The 4,970-nt window shown below is 52.3% G+C and overlaps 1 long non-coding RNA gene across 1 annotated transcript in view; it reads left to right on the top strand.

The window, feature by feature from the left end:
* LOC102026832 overlaps positions 1-1,978 on the top strand; it is a 3,641-nt gene extending 1,663 nt beyond the window's left edge. Inside the window, exons 3-4 of the long non-coding RNA XR_262863.1 lie at positions 153-1,239; positions 1,424-1,978. This is a non-coding gene — a long non-coding RNA (uncharacterized LOC102026832). The remainder of the gene's footprint in view (positions 1-152; positions 1,240-1,423) is intronic.
* The last annotated feature ends 2,992 nt before the right edge of the window (positions 1,979-4,970 follow it).

Genomic DNA, 4,970 nt, shown 5'->3' with positions numbered 1-4,970 from the left:
TGGTGGGAGAATCCATTGGATGGATCCCTTGGTGGGAGGTGAATCCATTGGATGGATCCACTGGTGGGAGGTGGATCCACTGGTGGATGCAGGAGGGGAGGATGAGACCAAGATTCTTGAGTGGCGGTTTTTCTTCTCTTCCTTTGCCTCAGGTGCTGCCGGAGTCTTCCCTAGGCCGTGCAGTGTGGTGAGAAGAGCTCTGGTCTTGGGCGTCAGAAGGTCTGGGCTTGAGTCCTGGCTCTGCTCACCCTGTGCCATCACCTTCCCCTCTGGGCCTCAGTTTCCCGGTCTGTGGCATGGGGCAGTGGTGCTGCACACCAGGCTGTTGCTGCCTCAGGGTATCAGACACCACAAGTGGGGTATGGGTGGCACGTAGTAGGTGCCTGACTCCTGCCTAGAAATCTCGGGGGAACAGCTGTGCGTGTTCTCGGGGGTGCAGCGAGGGTGTTCTGCAGACGGTCGCCAGGCTGAGGGCCAGGCAAGGTGGCAGTTGGAGGACTAATGACAGCGCCAACGAGTCGCAGCCTGCTCGGCACTTTCATGTAGAGGGAGCCCCAGGCTTCTCCAGCCACTGCCCTCAGCCAGGCCCTGACCCAGCTGCGCCCTAATCACACGCCTCCGTCAGAAGCCACCTTTCATCCAGCATCAGGTGGAGCTTAATAACCATCCTCTGCGGCCTTCACCCACCCGGCCTGCGGTTGATCAGCCACATTATTAACCTTGATATTCTCTGCCCTGGAGGCAGGATCATGGTACCACAAGAGCTAAGGGACCAGTGTGGATCCGAAGCCACTTAGCAAAGGCCTCCTGACTGCACAGCATGCTGGGGAAAGGGCACAGCCTGGCTTTCCCCTGGAGGTGTGAACAGGGGCAGCTTCACATTATTCCTTCTCTGGGCCTCAGTTTGCCCAATCTGTACAGTGGGGGACCTGGGTTATCATCGGTTTTCTACAGTGCGCCGTTTATTCTCATGAGTGTTTATTCTCAGGGAGTTGTTCATCTACTACGGTAGGAAAGAGTGCATCCTCCATCCTCTGTGTCCCCACGGATAACTGGCCAAAGTCACCTGTGTATTAAAGGCTCTGGAGAAGTCCTTCACCACGATCTTGTGTGCAGCTGTGTTTAAGCCGCTCTATGTCCGAAGTGGGACAGATGTGTGAAGTCCTCGGGACTCTGATTTTGAGATGCTCAGAATTTGTCCAAGCCTCCTCTCCGCATGACCAGGCTGAGGTTTCACACGTGAGCGGTTCGGCTGATCTCCTTCGTGTTGCGTCTGTCGCCTCCATTTTCCCTAGGGAGTGAGATTGGACTTGGGAAGGGGTCCCACTCGTTCCTCAGGACCTGCCCCTGATTCTGCCAGTGCTCTGGCCTGGAGGAAAGTGAGCGCTGCTCTAACCTCTGCTTTCTTCTTTACATTTCGAAGGAGCCTCCTTACGGGCCAGAAATCCTCCAAAACCTTCCCGGGGATGTTTCTGCACTGAGGCCCGCCCGGGACGGTGGGTGATCAGTTCCCACAGGAAGTCTGCTCCCGAAGGGCTCCGCCCCGAACATAATCTCAGATTCTTCCACATCTGATAACCGCTTCCCTTTCACAAACCACGAAGGCCGCGGGCTCTTATATGAAAAATGATGGCAGGTGGATACATTTGGAATTAGAAACAATTCAATAGCCTTTAAAAAATGCTTTGCCTGCAGGGCTTTTCGGAGACTTTAATATGCTAATGTTTAATAGGTCTCTAAGAGAGGACTGATGAGATTTCGATACTGATCGCAGAACATTTTTCTTGCCGAGACACTAGTTTAATTGATGTTAATTTTTGGAAACTCCGCCTTCCCAGGTTGATTTGATCTCTAAGGCCTTCATTTCTTGTCTTTATCTCTCTCGGGCACCAATAAGAAAGATAGCTGAGGGAAGAGACCAGCCTTGGAATATTGCTGTCTGTGCTTCAAAGGGCTATTTATTCCCAAAACCACTTAATTAAACTCACCTTAATATATCTACGCAGCATCTAAGTACCTTTTTTATTTGAGGGAAATTCCAAAGTAGAAGAGTGAATTCCTCACCGCTGTGCGTCCTGACTTGGCAATTGCTCTTGACATACTGCTGCCCCTGCTACCTGCCCTCCCTGGTTTCTTGCCTGGCATCGTCCTTCTGGACAATTCCATGAGCCGCGTGGTGTCGTTTATATATTTTTTGCCCCCACTAGAGTTAGTTGGTTGCAACTGAGAACCCTGATCTCTCTTTCAAAACCATCCACCAGCCGGCCCTTGTCCGCGGACATTTGTCCCTCTGAACCTCCGCCTTGCTGGTTACACACTGGCTCATCCGCCACTTCCCGCCATGTTAACGTGATGAGCTTACAAGGCCGGAGGCTTTTCCAAAGTGAATAAACCAACGGGAGCAGGAAACAGCGAGAAACCAAGGCCGTATTCCTACCCGGGAACTGGATGGCTTCATGAAGAAGTTATGAACACAAGTGTGCGCTGTGTGTGGGAAAGGGAACGGGGTGGGACCACGGGGCTGGAAATAGCTCCGCCCTTGGACCTGGGGTGGTGAGAGCTGGGAGCCAGCAGCTGTGGAATCTGCTAGAGGAGCGGGGTTGACTTCGGTGACCTGGCATGGAGTGGACTAGGGGTATAAACACCCTGTCAACACGCTCCTCCCTCCCTCTGATCTCCTGCCAGAGCCAGAGAAAACACTGTCCGAGGCCACACGGGTCAGCTCCTGGGCCTGGAGCGGGTCAGGGAAGGTGGACAGTGGACAGAGGATCAATGCAGAGGCACCGCACAACAGTGCTATGAAACTGTGCCCTCCACCCAAGTCTTTCTCGCGTATTCTGTGAGGTATCCAGGATCCAAAGCATTTATTTTGTTCCTTCCATTAGTCGGTTGTAACTAAGAAGATTGACTCCTTGTATCCATTTATCTAAATATTCATCCATCCATCCATTTATTTATTCATCCACACACCTATCCATCCATCCACCCACCCACACACTCATCTACCTGCCCACTTACCCACTTATCTAAATATCCATCCATCCACCCATCCATCCACCCAACTGTTCACCTCCAGTGGGTTTCCATGTGAAGGTCACAGTATTGATGACCTGCGGGGCTTCCTGTGACCTGCACTCTTCCCCTCCCCACCATGAGCCTTCTCCCTTCAGCCCTGCTTACTCGCCCTGTTCCCCCCACTCCACACACACGGGCCTTTCCTCCTCCCTCGATAATCTCCTGACTCCGTACCGTGTACGTGATGTCCCTGCTCCCTAGAAGACTCCTCCCATGTACATTCTCCTGCCTCCCTCCTTCCACGTTTTCACTCAGATGTCATCTTGTCTGATCACCCGTCAGCAAAGGAGAATCCTGCCCCCCATCCTCACGTTTCTGATCTTCCCCAACTGGTTTCCTTCTTATCGCCTCTGCCATACGTGTTTGTGTGTACAGATCTCCTCTTCTTGCTGCCTGGGTATCTCCTTTAGCCTCTCAGCAGATTATCAATTCTATCGTGGAGGGATTTTTGCCGGTTTGTGTATTGCTGTGCTCCTAGCCTGCTAAAGAATCCCTGGCACACGGAAGAGTCCCCACGAAGCTATGCACTTGCTGGCTACGTGAAGGAAGGCACGGAGGCAGCTCCGAGTAAGTCTCCAGCCTACCCGGAGGGCTGGGGAGGGGCCCAGCGAGGACCCTTTTCTCTGTGAGTTTCCACGGCTCGTTTTATCCCCAGCGCCTCACAGGCTGAAACTCCAGCGAGAGTTAATGCTCTCCCTGTGCCCCGAGGAGATGCCCCGAACTTTCCATGCCAGTTCTGGACTTGGCTGCTCCTGACTCCTCGTCCTGCTTAGGAAAACCCGAGGGCAAGGAAGGGAAAAAGTGAACACTTCACACATTCATCTTCAAAGCACTTAATAAACGCTCAAGTAATTAATTCCCCTGGCTCCCTGGGAAGTGGATTTTATTGTCTCTCTTCTGGCACCAGGGAACTGAACAGTTCCATTTTTTTTCCCGGGGCCACATTGCGAGCCCAGAGCGGTGCCAGAGTTTCTGGCCAGGAGGCCTCCTGGGTCGCCGCTGGTGGCCAGAGGAGCTGGGTCAGATGGGAAGCGGTTGGGCGGGACCCGGGCCACGGCGGATGCCCCGTTTCCCAAGGATGTGGGCAGCTGGGGGCTGCAGAGGCCAGGAAGCTGTGTGGAGACCCTGGGCCCAGATTGCTCCTGGGATTTCAGGTTTAAGCAGGGGCTTGTGTGGCAACTTTACCAGGGAAATGAGCTCTACCCCACGGCAGCCCAGGCGAAGGTCAGTCGGGCTAAGCAGGGGCCTTCTGTGGGCCCGGGTCCTGTTCCTTAGATGTTTCCTTCGCTTTGTTATCAGAAGAACAGACTTACCCGATTTCCATTCTGGTGATGTCCTAGTTTCTGGGAGAAAGGTCAGCAGAGGGCTTAACTGTTTTATGTTGGTGATATTGGTGAGTGTGCTAAGAATCACCGTTCCTACATCAATTATCTCCATGCCACTGTTTTGCTGTGTGCTTGGGGCTGAAAGTTAGACCTGAGGTTTAGGCTGTGTCTCTACTGGGGTCCTGGCTTTCCCATCTGTTAAACACATAATAACAAAACACTCACGTGAGTACCATGTATCAGACAGTGCTCTAAGGAGTTTACATTTTTTTAAATCTTCACAACTCTTTGAGATAGGAACTATTTTGCTTTTTCCCTTCCTCCTTCCCTCCCTTTCTTTTTCTTTATTCCTCCTTTCTCTTCCTCTCCTTCCTTCCTTCCTTCCTTCCTTCCTTCCTTCCTTCCTTCCTTCCTTCCTTCCTGTTGTTGGAATGAACCCAAGGCCTTCCCCCTGAACTACATCCTCAGCCATTTCTTTTTTTTATTTTTAGTTTGACACAGGGTTTCACTAAATCTCTGAATTGCCCAAGCTTGCCTTGAACTTGTGATCCTCCTGCCTCAGCCTCCCAA

This window comes from Chinchilla lanigera, unplaced genomic scaffold (genome assembly GCF_000276665.1).
Source record: "Chinchilla lanigera isolate Chin_1 unplaced genomic scaffold, ChiLan1.0 scaffold00054, whole genome shotgun sequence".
In the NCBI taxonomy this organism is placed as follows: domain Eukaryota; kingdom Metazoa; phylum Chordata; class Mammalia; order Rodentia; family Chinchillidae; genus Chinchilla; species Chinchilla lanigera.
The sequence above is the reverse complement of the archived record's forward strand: the minus strand, read 5'-3'. Positions and strand labels throughout refer to the sequence as shown.